The 16192-nt window shown below is 49.7% G+C and overlaps 1 protein-coding gene across 1 annotated transcript in view; it reads left to right on the plus strand.

Moving 5' to 3' along the window:
- The first annotated feature begins 513 nt into the window (after positions 1-513).
- SEMA5B (semaphorin 5B) overlaps positions 514-16192 on the plus strand; it is a 120470-nt gene continuing 104791 nt past the window's right edge. Inside the window, exon 1 of the mRNA XM_050781826.1 lies at positions 514-810. The gene's annotated coding sequence lies outside the window, so the exon portion shown is untranslated. The remainder of the gene's footprint in view (positions 811-16192) is intronic.

Raw genomic sequence — 16192 nt, forward strand, 5'->3', positions numbered from 1 at the left:
GTTTTACACAAGGTCCCTTCCCCTTCAAATCCACAGGCAGGAAGATCGTTCCGAACTGATGGGGCTGGGGAATGTGGGAGTCCGGAGTGGGATTTGGGGGAGCTTCCTCAGGCCCGGAGTGTTGGGTTGGGCAGGTCCCGCCGATGGCCCGCGAAGATGTAACATTCGAGATGGGGTGACCGAGCACTGCAAGGCGGGATGTGGCAAACGGCGGCAAATGCTCGGGGGCCTAGGTCTCGCCGCCGGAATGCCCGCCGGGGAAGGGGCTTCAGCCCACCTGGCTGGTAACCACACTCTGCAGGCCCTGGGCGGGAGTCGGCCGAGCGGCCGCGCCGCAGGGCGCCCCCTCGCGCTCCTCCGCGCGCCTCGAGGCTGGCGGGTGCAGCGCCCGCCGCGGCAGGTCCGCTCCAGCCCCCTCCTCTCTTTCGCTGCCGCTCCCCTCCTTCTCTCCTTTCGCTCGCAACTCCTCCCCCACCTCCCCCTCCCTCCTTCTGCTCCCGCGGTCTCCTCCTCCCTGCTCTCTCCGCGCGCCGGGTCGGGAGCTAGTTGGAGCGCGGGGGTTGGTGCCAGAGCCCAGCTCCGCCGAGCCGGGCGGGTCGGCAGCGCGTTCAGCGGCTGCTGGGAGCCCGAGTGCAGCTGGCGCGGGCCGGGGTCGGGACTGCACTGGAGCGCTGAGAGCTGGAGGCCTTTCCTGCGCGGCCGCCCTATTCCCAGACGGGCCGCCAGCTCTCCTGGTTCGCCCCCGACGCTCCGCGCCGCCCGGGAGTCGGGAGCCGCGGGGAATCGGGCACCTGCACCCGTCGCTGGGAGGTGAGTCCCGGGAGCCCCGGGCGCTTCCCCTGCGCGGGTTGGGGCTGCAACTTGCAAACTTCAGCAACTCGGGTGGGTATCGGGGTAGGGAGGTAGGGGTCTGGGCTCTGGCAAGTTGAAGCCAGGTAGGTGAGGCTGCGGGCGGGAGGACAGGGGATCCCCTGGCTTCCGCGCCACCCGCTGCCACCTCGGCTTAAGAGCCCTTGGCGCTGCCGCGTTCCCGCCGCCCGCCAGCTCTGGGTCCCGGTTGCACTGGGCCCTGCCCGGGCTGTGGTCGGCGCATCGGGGCTGCAGCGGCGATGGGGACCCGGGACCCAGGCCTGGAGAAGGAGACGGACGAGTGAGGCTGAGGGACAGAGGGACAGAGGGACAGAGGTGAGGAGATGGAGGCTTAGGTAGGGCCGGCTAGTAAACAGCTCGGAGGGAGAGTGCGGGCGGCGAGGCGCGTGGGAACGCGTGGCCCGCCTGGAGTGTGAAATCTCCCGCTCAGGGACGTCCCCGCTCCACCGCCACCGCCTGCGGAGCCGCCGCCCGGATTCTTCCCAGACCCGCCTCCAGGACACTGTTGCCCTGCGGAGCACGAACTCTGCCCGTCAGGCCCCAGGGGCAGTGGCTCAGGGCCCTGGGAGGGTGGAGAGGGGTGCGGCAGCTGGAAGCGGGGACGCGAGCGGCGATTTCCCGATTTATGTTTCTCATGGTAATTTGTCTTTGTGGTTGGGGCTGCCCATTCACTTTCCGCTCACGTCCTGCGGGAGATCCAGCGAGAAGGGAGGGAGCGGGGGGCGCTTGGGCACAGAGAGGGATGCAGACGGGAGAGGGGATCGGGGACCCGCGCGGGGCGGGAGCCGAGAGGGAAGGGTCGCGGGACTGGAGGAGGAAGAAGGCGAGGCTCGAGAGGATCCGGCCCAACGGAGCCGACTCCTTTGCCCACCGCAAACTTTAAACAAGGAGGAGGACCACCTGCAGCGCCGTTCTTACCCCCTCCTCCCCCCTCACCCCAAGCCCAGTCTTTGGGTCGTTCCGACTGCCCACCGCGCCAGGCGGGAGTGGGCCGCGAGTCTGGATGAGGAGAGAGGAGCGCTGGATTCTGCCCGCACCCCTGCGATCCTGCCCAGGCTTTCTGCAGAGGGGCGGGGTGGGAGCAGCCGGAGCCGGGAGAGCTGCCTACCCTGGGGTGCACTCCTTCCTGGCTAGTGGAATTGGGACTGGGGGTTTGGAAGCTTGCGTATCTAGATCTCACCACGATCCTACCTTCTCTGGCCCTAGCCCCATCTTTTTCCTTCAGCCCCTAGTGAATCCTACCTCCTTCCACGTTTCTCAGGCACCGCGACCCACTTTGGCCGCAGGGCCTCTCTCCACAGCCCTCCCTGCCCGCTTGCTCCTCACTTCCCACTTCCGCTCATCTCTTTAAGCCTGTTCTCTTCTTGACAATCAGCAGTGGCCTCTCACCTTTTCTAAGCCGGGACAGATGACCTTGAGGAAGGGGCAAGAGGGGAACTTGAACCTTACAACTGGACCTCACAAGTTAGGAAAAGAGGGGCAGATTTAAAAACAGCTTGGAAAGAAATAGCCAGTACCTTGCCCCAAGTCTAGATTTTCAACGGAGGAGGAAATAAAATATAGGAGAGACGGGGGAACTTGCCACTTGGTCACTCATGGGGTGGTGAGAACTGTTCTGACCTTGGGGTGTGTGAGTAGACCACTCGCGAGGAAGGGCTGCCTCTGGCTGTGCTGTGTTGGGAAAGGTGAGTGTAGGTGAGTGTGGGTTTCCGGGGGTGCTCTTTTCTCCATGTGGACACCTATCACCACCAGTCTGAGAAGGAATGGCAGATCTTCCATCCCTTTTCTTTTTCCAAGCAGCCAATGCCAGAGCCTTCCTCCTCCAAAGCCAACAGTAGTGAACATAATCATCACTGTGGACATCCAACACTGTTTAAACCCCTACTGTGTGCAATGCACCATGCTAAATGCTGGTAGATAAAAAGAGGTACAGTGCTGAGCCCATGCCTAGAGAGGTTACTAAGTTCACCAGTTTGATCCTGAGACACTTGTCTACGTGTTTGGGGAGGGAGAACATGGAGAGGAAAATGCAGTGGCTGTACAGGCAGCAAGGTTCCTGATGACCCAAGGGTTTAGGAGAGGAAGGGTTAAAGAAAGCTTGATGACTCAGGTCAACCAGAGAGCTGAGCTTATTGACTCTGGCCTGAGATAGGACACCCACTAGCGAGGGGAAAAAGTTCCTTTACCACTTCTAGTGCCAGACTAGAAAACCAGAGAAGCCGAGAGGTCCAGCTCCAAACTATAGATTGCTACCTCCCCATTAGGACTGAGGAGCCCCAGAAACTTTCTTGTCTTAGGGTGAACTTCCTGGCTTGTTTGAAAGACCCTCCACTGGTCACTTCTTATTGAGACTCAAAGCTGGAAGAGGCCCTGGAGATTGTCCATGTCAGGAGAAGCACAAATTCAAATGCCTACAGAGGGCAGGAAGATCACAATGTGTTGATCAGGCAATTAGAGTGGCCCAGCTTATGGGCAATTGGGAGTTCAAAGCCAAACCGGCCAAGTGAAATGGTCTTAAGAAAATCAATTAACAGCCTTTAAGTAGCCTGACCCCTTATATCTATAGAGTAAGAAATTAAGATTCTAAGAAGTGAGCTCATCTGCCTTGAATGTACATGTTATCTTTTCTCCCTATACCTTGAGGATTGATTGAAATATCTCATGGCCTGGTTCTACCTCTGACCTGTTGGGCCCTTGGCTCACCCTCATTCTCAGGGCCCATTAAGATTCTTCTGTGAAATGATAAGTTCCTTGAGGGAGCCATCTTGTTTTACTCAAATCTGAGCACATCGCATCCATCAATATTAGGTTCCACATGCAGAGCCAAGACTGGATTCAGATCTCCTGTCCCCCTTCCCACTGGGAATCCAGTGGGTGTAAACCAATTTTATTCTTTACAAAAAAGAGAAAATTAAACCATAACTTTTTGTTTCATCTAATGTAGCAATAGGGTTAGATGAGATAAGACTAGAAGCTCACATTGGATGTTTGCAGATTCCAAGGAACATCCAGAAAGCCCTGATCCCTGAGTGGGGATCTAAAAAGAGGAATGGGAACCATCATGGGGGTAGAGGAACAGCAGACATTTATGGATGGAGTACATATATTTGGGAAGAAGATGCTATTGGGTCCAATTATTTGAACACTGACCATGACACTCCTGTCCTTAGTCTTGGTCACCCTCTTATATCCAATGATCTGAGTTAGCAACTCATTACCAGTCAACCAGTTCACCACTTTCATTGATGACTGAGGTGGTAGAATAGACAGAGAGGACAAAAAGACAAGATCCCTGATTAGAAGTGCATGTCACCTTGTTATGTCTATTGCCTTAAAGAACCCAGAGCTGAGTTCTGGTGCCACATCACCTATACCCTGGCAGTAGACAGAAGTTTCCTATGATCTTCTAGTGTTGGCTTTGTCACTGCCTGGGTACAGGGTAGAAGAGACCATCAGTGGCAGTAAACTCCTGTATTCACTCACCTACTATGTGCCAGGCACTGTTCTAGGAGCTGTGGATACAACAGTAAACAACATATGCCTCTGATCTCCCAGGATGGGATAAATCAGCATGACTAAGAGTACACAATTATCAGCATTGCCTCAACATCTGTGGTGGAATTTACTGTGGTGTTTTTCCCCCTGTGGGTTTGTCTGGGAGACCTGACAGCTAATGTGGAGTTGTCCAAAGGACTTGGAGTCCAGGGTTTTGAGGGAGGGTCAGAGGGCTAGGATTCCATCACCTTAGCTGTTTCCTAGTTTCAAGTTCCCTCTCTGTGCCTCAGATTCCTCACTCATCAAAAGTAAACATGTACTTTGTACCTACGGTGTAGATAGAGGCAAAGCCAGGCTCCTGGAGATCTGGGCATCTGGAGCTCTGGGGATGACAAATGCTTGGAGGGAGTGTTATTTATACTTAAGCGTCTAAACCACAGTGGATTCTGGGGACCATCTTTTGCCTCATTCAGTCACCTTGATCACTAGTTTGTCTTCATTTCGTGTGTGTGTGTGTGTGTGTGTGTGCGCGCGCGCTGGAAATGGTTACTTCTAATGAATGAGTTTTCTTTACATTCAGATCTTTGCATTTGAGTTTAGCAATCACTAAGTTGGCCTTAAATTTATGAGAACACTTAATGTATGGCAAGAGGCCAAAGCAAATGCCTTGACTAACGGAATTTCATTGAATTGACAGAATTGAGCCCTTCATTTATAGCATGTGTGGACAACACCTGGATTTTTCACTGGCATCGTACTATACTTTTGCAAATCCCCCTCTTTGTGACTTTTGATTTGATGACATCTGCCTTAGCTGAGGAGATAATCCTCTAATGGGTAATCTGGAACAGGATCTTCGTGAATGCCATTCTCTTTCAGATGGATCTCCTGCAATACTTTCCTTCTGAAGAAATTTCCTTTATAACCAGCTTGAATGCTAGAAAATGGCAGGGAGAAGTTCCAGCTGAGAGTTGAGTTTTGAAAGGAAAGGGACAGGAGGGTGCTGAATGTTGTGTGGCTCTGCCATGCCACTTCCCTTCCCTTCTGTTTTAGTGAGCATGAGAGATGAAACCCAAACCTTGCATGATGGCCTCTCAGTCCTGATTTGAGTGGGAGACTCACCAGTGAGAAATTATTCGACTTGGTGGCTTCAAAGCGGAATAAAAAACGAAGATGGTTTTCTGTCCAATTTGCTGCTGGGCACAATAGAGAAAGCAGAAGGAGGGATCTCTGGGACAGGGACTGGGGTCAGGAGAGTTTAACCTTGAGCTCTTCTTGGCAGTTGGTCTGCTGATTCTCCTCCACTCTCTCTGACTTGAAATAGAGGGACAAGGATTCCATCGGGCTTTCCCTGAGTACACGAAAGCTTTAAAGGCAATGCTGTGTGTGCTGAATCCCTCCATGACACTGTCCTCATTGATCTGCATTTAATAAGGATGACTTAATCAGACTTACACGTGGAACTCGTTTGAATTTGAAGCCTTGTCGATATGATCAGAGTATCTTTGCATTCGAACCAGGAATGTCTCTGGCCAGCATCTTCTGTGATGGGAAAGGTTGGTACGTGAAGGATGGTTGGTGACCATCTGTCCTGCCAGTCCCCTGAGGATCAAATTCGAGGTTTCAGTTATGGAGCGGGGAGGCTGGGTTAGAAATGAGGGAGGCTTTTCTGCTTGAGCACCTCTGCTAAACCACTGGGTTCTTCATCTGTGAATGGGAGGTGTTCACAAGAATCCTAAAGCCCTTTCTGGCCCTCAAGTCAGTGGTTTTGAATGGATATTACAGTTGCTTCTTGATTTTCCAGGAGTGGCTCATTGACTTTTCTGTGGATTCTTTGTGGGGAATGTGAGTCTCAGGCTAGTTTCTAGTTACCATCCAGCCCCCCTGTTGTTAACCCATCTGACCGACTGCCAGTCGCTGCATCTTCAGAGAATGCATTTTCCTGTTTGCCTCAGCCTGAGCCAAACATCATTTGGAAGGTAAATCTGCTGTATACTGAGGCATACATGTGCATATAAATATACATGTATATGTATATATACACACACATATAAATGTAGATGCAAGGCATTCCAAAGCTGTGTGTTACCGGTTGACCATCTGATTAACCGCAGTTCTATCCACAGTTCCGTTCCTTGCCGGCACTGATGTGAGCCCGCCCTTGGAGGCAACTTTAGGGAAATGGCTTGCAGGGTAACAATTTAGATCCATCCCTATTTGCCAACCCCACTGGACTACCTGAGCCAAAACTCCCTCCCTACTGCCCTAGTCATCATCCCAAAGGCCCCCCAGGAGCCCCACTGTTAAGAATACAAAAGAGCTGCAGTTGACTCTTAATTATTCAGGGACGGATGGATCCAGTGTGTGAAGCACCCAACTCAGGCCTCTTCTTTCCCTTCTTTCAGTGCCTTGAGTAACTCTATATCTGTAGTGAGAAGCTGGGGGAGATCTTATCATTTAATACAAACTTTTGTTTCTAGTAGCCAGCTCCCTCTGCTTCTCTTCCCTCAAGGCGCCTGGGGGAAACTAGTAGCCCTCTCCGAGAGAGACCGCATCCACTCAAAGCAGACTGCTTTTAAGGTTTACACATTGCCCTGTTGGTTGGTGTGTATTTCTGCCCAAAAGCAGGACAGAAGAGGAAAATCCCACTAGCTCAGGCTGATGCAGGGTCAGGCTCCTGCAGATTTCCCCCTTTTGTAGAGCCTGGACTTTCAGTGTTTGGCGTCAGGGGTACCCTGGGTCCCATCAGGAGTCTAAGTATAGAGTAGTGTCCTCGTGGTAAAAGCTCCAAACAGGCAAGGTCTAAGGAGCACTTCTGTTAATGTCCCCAAGGCTGAGGGTAATGTTTCTGCATAGACCAGGTGCCTTGGGGCACCTGCTCCCTTTCAACAGCTCTCCACGTTCCAGAGTGAGACTTTCCTCACTTTCCTGCCTAGGCCCTGTCCAGAGAGAAGGCAGCTGTGAAGTGGGGTGAGCAGCCTCAAGTCTACCTCTGTATACAGGCAACAGTGGCTTGGTCCAGCTCAACAAGTAATTCACTGACTTCCGTAAAAATCACCTGCAGAGCTTTAAAAAATATATATTTGACAGCCCTATCCTAGACCTTAATTAAGAAAGAATTTCTGTCGGGGGAGCCTGGGCACTGGTATTTTTTTTGAGCTTCAAATAGGCAGCCATGGTTGAGAGCCACTGACCTAAATCTTCTTTTCTAGGCTCTACCTGGCCTCACGCCAATGGCATGCAGAACCTCTTAGCCCTCAACCCTTCTAAACAGCCAGGTCCTTTCTAATAGGCACCAGCTACAGCTCCTGGCATTCAGATCATAGCTACTGTTTGTGTTCTGAATTTAATGACTTTCTATTATAAGCTGATTGTGAGAGCTCCTGTCTGGTTACTTCTTTTTGGTCATTTTTTTCTTAAAAAGCATTTATAAAAGTAATGAATATTCATTCAATATTTTTGTGTGTTTCGTCTAGATAGGTATGTAACCAAATTGTGATTGTACTCTTTGTAACCAGCCTTTTCATTTAACAGCATATTGTGATAATTTCCCCCTTCCTAAGTATCCTACTAAGATGGGCTTTATAATGGCTGCCTGGTATTCCATCATGTGGATGCGCCATAATTTATTTAACAAACCCCCAGGGTTGGACATTTAAATTGTAAACCACTTTTCACTATTATAAACAATGCTGCAGTGAACATCCTTGCACATAAATCTTTGTGCCTATCAATGATTATTTCCTCAGAACAGATTTCTAGAAGTGGAATATTGATGCCTTTTCACATGGACCATTTAGACCATTTTTGACTGACTTCCTACAGCAATAAAAAGTTTCTGGGGCCGGGCGCGGGGGCTCAAGCCTGTAATCCCAGCACTTTGAGAGGCTGAGACGGGTGGATCACGAGGCCAGGAAATCGACACCATCCTGGCTAACACGGTGAAACCCCGTCTCTACTAAAAAATACAAAAAAAACTAGCCGGGCGAGGTGGCGGGCGCCTGTAGTCCCAGCCACTCCCGAGGCTGAGGCAGGAGAATGGCGTGAACCTGGGAGGCGGAGCTTGCAGTGAGTTGAGATCCGGCCACTGCACTCCAGCCTGGGCGACAGAGCCAGACTCCGTCTCAAAAAAAAAAAAAAAAAAAAAAAAAAAAAGTTTTTGGATTCAGAGTTTTAGAGACATTTTTCACTGCTCTCCTCTGAGACTTCGCGCTGACTGCTTCCCCCTCCCGGATTTGAGGTCAGCATCCCTTGACCTAGCCTTGGTCCGAGGCTCTGTCTCCAGATCAGTTCCACAGAATGCTGCCTCTCCCTTCGTAGGAACTCCTAGGCTCTCCTGCCCCCACCTCCAGCATCCTTGTTTCTCCTTTCACCTGCTCAGCCCTTTCATCGTCATACCTCCAGCCCCTGAACCGTAACACTCAGTGCCTTCCAGCTAGTGTTCTGTAAAAACAGCTGTGGTTTATAGAGCTGTTACTATACACCAGCCTGGTAAACTTTTTATGTGCATTATCTCTTTTAATCCTCAGGTGCCTTATGTACACATTTAAAAAATATTTATTAATTTATTTAAGACAGGATCTTACTCTGTCACCCAGGCCAGAGGGCAGTGGTGCAATCACAGCTCACTGCAGCCTCACCCTCCTGTGCTCATACCATCCTCCCATCTCAGCCTCCCTCCCGCGTAGCTGGGACCACATGCACACACCACCATACCTGACTGACTAACTTTTGTGTTTCATGTAGAGATGGGGTTTCTACCCAGGCTGGTCTCAGACTCCTGGGCTCAAGCGACCCACATCCCTTGGCCTCCCAAAATGCTGGAATTACAAGCATGAGCTACTGCGCCCAGCCCACATATTATTTTTATCTCCACTTTCCTCATAAGAAAACTGAAACCTTGAGAAATAAAATTATTTGCCTAAGGTCACACAGCTAATAAGTAGTAGAGCTGGGATTTAAACACAGAACCTACACATTTAACTACCACATACGCTTTTCTCAATCTTCTTGATGTTAACTCTTGGCTTGTTGTCAACAAGTTGTTCAGAAATGTTCCCTCAGCATCCCATGGACATATGCTGTGTCTTTCTCCAGTAGAAGAGGGGCATTTCTCAGTACAAACAGCAGGAGAGTTGGGATGCTGTTCATCAACACCCCCCTTTCCTTTTTACTTCCTGGGTCATGTCCTCATCATTCCTTTATCCAGGTAACCCATGCTAGAAAACATTTCTTGCTCCTCACTGACCAGCTGCCAAGATTCCAGCATGCCTTGCAGCTGAGTAGGTCCAAGTTATGATGTATTCCTATTACAGCTTCTCCAGCCAGTTGGAAGAATTTGGGTGCTACTTTCCCAGTGTGGAATATAAGGCTGTCAGGGAGGCATGCTATAGTCATGACAGGGCATAGGCAGTTTGACTTCTACTGGAAACCAGATACTGCTTAAAGTGGAGAATTGGATGTATTCTTGCATTCTTGCCTCTGTAACATTGTCATGACTGAGAAGGTCAAGAAATGGCAACTGAAACTATCCTGATTCAATTCTGACCATGATCCAGAATGAGGTGACAAGATATGATAGGATGATCAGATGAAAGTGACCACATGCGCCTGGTGTTTATAATAGCCAAGGAAAGAAACCATGTACCCGGAGACCTCCCTTAGACTATAGGAAGTCTGACTTGGGGAATTATGATCCTAGAATTAGGGATTTTAAAAGAGAAGACAGTTTGTGGAAGGTGAGATTCTGGAATATGAAGCTTCGCGTTTTTATCCATGACTTGGATGAAACTGGAGTAAGCAAAATCAAATCTGTTGACAAGGCCATGATAGGCAGCTCCAATAAAAGACAGAATAAAGATTCAAAAATGATCTCAACGAACTGGAATGCTGGGTTTCAACTAACAAAATGAAATCTAACAGCAGCAGATGGAAAGTTGCATTTAGATTGCAGAAATTAATTACTCAAGTTCATGAGAGGGTTGGGGACAGACCTGATTTGGTTGAGGTCCTGAGAAAAAGATCTGAGGGGTTCAACTGCACACAGGCTTCATCAGAGCCGGCAAGGTGATGGGGTGGCACAAAACAACACCATCTTAAATGGAGCTAAGAGAAATGTGGGGTCCAGATTGGGTTCTTCCTGGTCATTCTGTGCTCATTTATGAATATGGATTTGAGAGGGGACCCTGCCCAACTCAGATGTGCTTCGTGGAGGGCATCTGGCATCAGGAGGAGGTTGGGAAGCCCAGCCGCAAAAGGTCTGGTGAAAGAAGCTCCTCTGCTAAGACAGGGAGAAAACGCTGAGGGTGACTGTGGTCAACCACAGAAGAAGCAGGGCTTCCTATGGAAGAACATACTCATCAGCCCGGGAGAACCAGAAGAGCCCAGAGTGAAAAGTACAGGAACCTAGGTTTTCTAGAATGAGCATCTTCCCAACCAGATGGACTCTAGTGAAGTAAGCTTCTGTTTCAGCACTGGCCAGCAGTTCTGCTGCCTGGCTTTTGCGGGACTCCTGCCCTGGGAACAGGTGATCATCCTACCAGTGTACCTCTATGTCTTTGCGGCTCTGAGGCTGGAACACCAATTCCTTTCCTGATCTCTTTAGAGCTGGGATTCTCAAAGTAAAGCCCCTGACCTGTGGCATTAGTGCCACTAGAACTTGTTAAGAATGCAACAATTCTTGGGCTGCACCCCAGACCCACTAAAAAGGTTCAGTCAACCTTTTGCTGGGCTGGGGCCTAGCCAAAAAACCTTTTTTTTTTTTTGAGATAATGGAGTCTCACTCACTCTGTCACCCAGGCTGGAGTGCAGTGGTGCAATTTCGGCTCACTGCAACCTCCGCCACCCAGTTTCAAATGATTCTCCTGCCTCAGCCTCCCAAGTAGCTGGGATTACAGGCCCCCACCACCATGCTTGGCTAATTTTTTTATTTTTAGTAGAGACGGGGTTTCACCATATTGACCAGGCTGGTCTTGAACTCCTGACCTCAAGTGAACCGCCCACCTCGGCCTCCCAAAGTGTTGGGATTACAGGTGTGAGCCACTGCGCCCAGCCAACCTGTGCTGTTAAAAACCCTGTTGCATGCTAAAGCTGGAGACACTGCTTTGGACCACGTTAGGTCATTCTTTCTGTTGCTGGATGCTTGTGGTGATTATTTGAAACTCACAACCTACAGCCCTTTACTAGGGAAGCATTGGAGAACCTTGGAATGAGTGTGGGTTTGAAAATGAGACAGATACTTGGCTTCAAACCCAGCATGGCTGCTTTTTGGTTGTGAGTTTTGTGTAAGTTCCTTTCCCTTTCTGAGCATCCTTTTCTTTTCTTTTTCTTTCTTTTTTTTTTAACTGTAAGATGAGGTAGGACTGTGTTTAAAGGAGGATTAAATGAGCTTATTTAATAATCCTGGGAAGTATAGTCAGCCCTCTGTATCTGTGTAATCCATGTGAGGATTCAGCCAAACTTGGATTGAAAATATTTTTTTAAAATGCATCTGGGCCGGGCGCGGGGACTCACGCCTGTAATCCCAGCACTTTGGGAGGCCGAGGCGGGCGGATCACAAGGTTAGGATATCGAGACCATCCTGGCTAACAGTGAAACCCCGTCTCCACTAAAAATACAAAAAATTAGCTGGGCGTGGTGGTGGGCACCTGTAGTCCCAGCTACTTGGGAGGCTGAGGCAGGAGAATGGCATGAACCCAGAAGGTGGAGCTTGCAGTGAGCTGAGATCATGCCACTGCACTCCAGCCTGGGCGACAGAGTGACTGTGTCTCAAAAAAATAAAATAATATAATATAATATAATATAATATAATATAAAATAAATGTATCTGAGGCTGAGCACAGTGGCTCACACTGGTAAACCCAGTGTTTTGGGAGGCTGAAGCCAGAGAATCACTTGAGGCCAGGATTATGAGACTAGCCAGAACAATAGCAAGGCTCTCCCTATCTCTCCAAAAAAAAAAAAAAAAAAAAAAAAGTTTTTTTAAAAATTAGCCAGGTATGGTGTTATGCACCTGTAGTCCTGGCTACTTGGGAGGCTGAGGCAGGAGGATTGCTTGAGCCCAGGAGCTCAAGGCTGCAATGAACTACGATAGCATCACTGCACTCTAGCCTAGGTGACAGAAGGAGATCCTGTCTCTAAAAAATAAAAATTAAATTAAATTAAATTTTTAAATGTATCTATACTAAACATGTACAGAGACTTTTTTCTTGTAATTGTTCCCTAAACAATACAATATAACAACTGTTTACATAGTACTTACGTTGTATTAGGTGTTATAGGTAATCAAGTGATGATTTAAAGTATACAGGAGGATGTGTGTAGTTATAGGCAAACACTACACCATTTTATGTAAGGAACTTGAACATTTGTGCATTTGAGAATTTGCAGGAGGTCCTGGGACTGATCCCCCAGATATACTTAGGGATCACTGCGTCTTCTTACCGGCATCACAGTTGCCTCTCCTGCAGAATACTGTCTTCCCGGTGAGTTCTCCCTGAGCCCCTCAAAGAGAGGTCTGAGTGTAAGTTCCTCTGTGTCCCCTCACAGCACACACCAATGTGGGGCTCCCTCAAGTTAGGGATCAATTAAGGCTTGGGCTGCCAGCTCCGTCACTCCCTGGACAGTGGAGAGTCAGGGCAGCTTTCCTTCCCACCCCTCATCCTCCTGGGACCCCTATTCTGTGAGCATGAGCAGGTTCATCCCTCCAGTGGACCTGGGTCTCACCAAACCTGATCTTCTGAGACCCATGAGTCAGCACACAGTTTAATCTGCTGAAGCCATGGATGAACAGTCTTGAGGCCCAGACATCGCATGGTGGCCTCTAACTTTAAATAGGTAAGAATCTCGAGTTGCTGGTGTCAAGCCAGGCTGGGAATATGAGTGGACCCTCTTTGGAGCTACAAGTTGCCTGAGTCTTTGGCACAAGTCTCTACTGAGTGGTCAGCAGGTGGAGTCTTGAGTTTCTCAGAGACAGAGAGCTCAGGTCCCCACGAGATAGCGCATTTGATGTTTTGGGCGACACTGCCCAATAGCATTCTTTTATTTCTCTGAAGTCTGTTTCTCTCCCTGTGGGTTCCATCACTTCTTGGTGTGGATGGCTGTTCGTCCCTCGTCTATGCCACAGCTCTTCAAACATTGGAAGCTGGTGAGCCTCCCACCTCTTCCCCACTTCAGCAGTCCTCCTCTGGCTTGTCTCTTCATCTCTGGGCATAGGACTCTGAAGATCTCCCACTTCTCTCCAGTTGAGGTCACCAGGGACCAAAGGTGGCCCTCCAGGTGAGGCCTGACCAGCATATCCATATCAACTCAGCTAGTGTACCTTCTGTTAACATAACCTCAACTCTGATCTGGCTGTCTTTAGCAGCCACACAGCACTGCTGATTTCTACTGAGCTTACTGCCAACCAGCACCCCAGGGTCTCTTTAACATAATGTACTCAGCCGCATCTTCCCAATTTTACCTTTGTGTTTGAATTAGTTTTCTAGGGCAGCTGTAACAAAACATCCCACACTGAGGGGCTTAAACAACAGAAACTATTGTCTTCCAGTCCTGGAGGCCAGAAGTCTGAGATCAAGGTGTGGGCAGAGCTCCTTCTGAGGGATATGACAGCAGATCTGCTCCGTGCTTCCCTCCTGGCTTCCGGTGGTTTGCTGGCATTCTTTGGTGTTTCTTATTTTATAGAAGCATCAATATAATTTCTGCCTTCATCTTTGCAACATGTTCTCCCTGTGTGCATGTGTGTCACCAGATTATCCCTTTTTATAAGGACTCCAGTCATAGTGGGTTGGGATCCACCCTCCAGTGTGACTTCATCTAACTACATCTGCAACAATCCTATTTCCAAATAAGGCAATAATCCGACATACAGGGGGTTAAAACTTCAACCTGTGAGCTTTTTGACCTCCTGTTTGAGACTTTACATTTTTCCCTAATTTATCTTATCTTGAAATAATCTCTCCACCTGACGAAGATATTTCGGATCCTGCCTCTGTCATCCAATGTATCTGCTGCTGCTGTCAACTTCAAGTGCTTCTTGTACATTGATCCAAGGATTTGCTAAGAGGTTGAATGGGGTGGTGTGTGTGGGAGCTCTGCAGCATGACCCCTGGACACTTCCCTCCAGGTGGCTGGGATCCATTGCTAAGCCCCCTTGGGGTGCAACCAGCTGTATGTCCCACTAATGCTACTGCCTTCCAGCTTCCTCTCTAGCTTATACACAACGATTTCATGAAGAGCTTGTCGGATGTCTCATTTAAGATCTGGTTGATGAGCAAACTCCATTTCCCTTGTCTACCACCATGGTGACCCTGTCAGTGGAGGAGATGCGCTTTGCCTGATAGGACTTTTCTACCAAACACACACTGTCTGCTGGTGATCTCAGCTGTCCTTCTTTTTTTTTTTTTTTTTGAGACGGAGTCTCGCTCTGTCGCCCGGGCTGGAGTGCAGTGGCCGGATCTCAGCTCACTGCAAGCTCCGCCTCCTGGGTTTACGCCATTCTCCTGCCTCAGCCTGCCGAATAGCTGGGACTACAGGCGCCCGCCACCTCGCCCGGCTAGTTTTTGTATTTTTTTTAGTAGCGACAGGGTTTCACTATGTTAGCCAGGATGGTCTCGATCTCCTGACCTCGTGATCCGCCCACCTCGGCCTCCCAGAGTAGCTGTCCTTCTTAAATGCCCACTAGCCTTCGTTTAGAGTCTCTGCAGGAGGCACATTGAGTTGACCTCTGTGGTTTGCAAAACCCACCTCAGACCCCTTTGTGGAAGTGAAGACTGACTGCATGGTCCACTGGAGGCCTCCCAGCCGCCGTAGTGCTTGCCAGGATCCTATCATGATTCCTATGAGATCAGGAATCTACAGCTGTTCTGAGCCTCATTTGCATGTTCCCTGTTCGCTGAATGTGTGTCCCGGCCAAGTGGCTTGAACACATTCAGAGCAGCTGGAGTTTCTGCGGGCCTCTCACCAGCCTCCAGCTTGGCCCTCCTGTGCCCAAAGCTCCTCTCACCATTTCCTTCCTGTGGAATACCGCACCCTGATGGGGGAGACAGAAGCCAAGCTGGAGACAGCTGTAGGACGTGCCAGAGAAGCCTCCCAGATTGATGAGCAGCAGCCTCGTTCCGCTTCAGCATCCTTTACCCTCCAGCTCCCCTCATGAAATTCCTCACAGCACCCCCATTTTGGAGTGACTGAGCCAGGCTGAGATAGGAAGGTATTAGATAACTAGTAAGCCAATCCCAGTCTTCCTAGCCATGTGGGCCAGTGCCTCCCAACTCTCTCCTGTGTCTGACCGGTGTGTTCTTTTCATTCCCGCTTTTCCTTCATCCATTGCATTGCCTCCATCCCTGGCTCCATTCTGCAGGACCCTGCATTGAAAACAGTCCTACACTGTCTCCTCCTCATGGTTGAGTTGGGGGCAGGAGGGGACTCAAGGCTCTGTTCATCTCTAAGGACACCTCTCCAGGCACCTTCTGTGAAGCCCTAGTCACAGCCAGATCTGTTCTCTCCACTCCCTCCATCAATCTGTAGAAAAAAGGATGTCATCAGTTAGACTACAGCTGATGGAAGGCAATTCTGGCATGGCCTGGCTGGAGAGCTTTAGGACTGGGGTGGAGGGGTGAAGGAAGAAGGTGGGGGAAAGGTGGTGTGGGTCCCTTTCTTGCCTCCTGCAGCCCTGAACCTCTGGATGCTTGATGAGAGGAGGTGAGGTGCTTCTCTATTCAAGACGGCTGCACACCTAATTAACCTGTGGCTTTAATGACACTTCGCAGCCCAATCCTGCTGGGAGGGAAGATTGTTCAGAGATTGTCGCACTGGGCTAAGTGTCTGCAGC

This window comes from Macaca thibetana, chromosome 2, assembly GCF_024542745.1.
Source record: "Macaca thibetana thibetana isolate TM-01 chromosome 2, ASM2454274v1, whole genome shotgun sequence".
NCBI lineage: Eukaryota > Metazoa > Chordata > Mammalia > Primates > Cercopithecidae > Macaca > Macaca thibetana.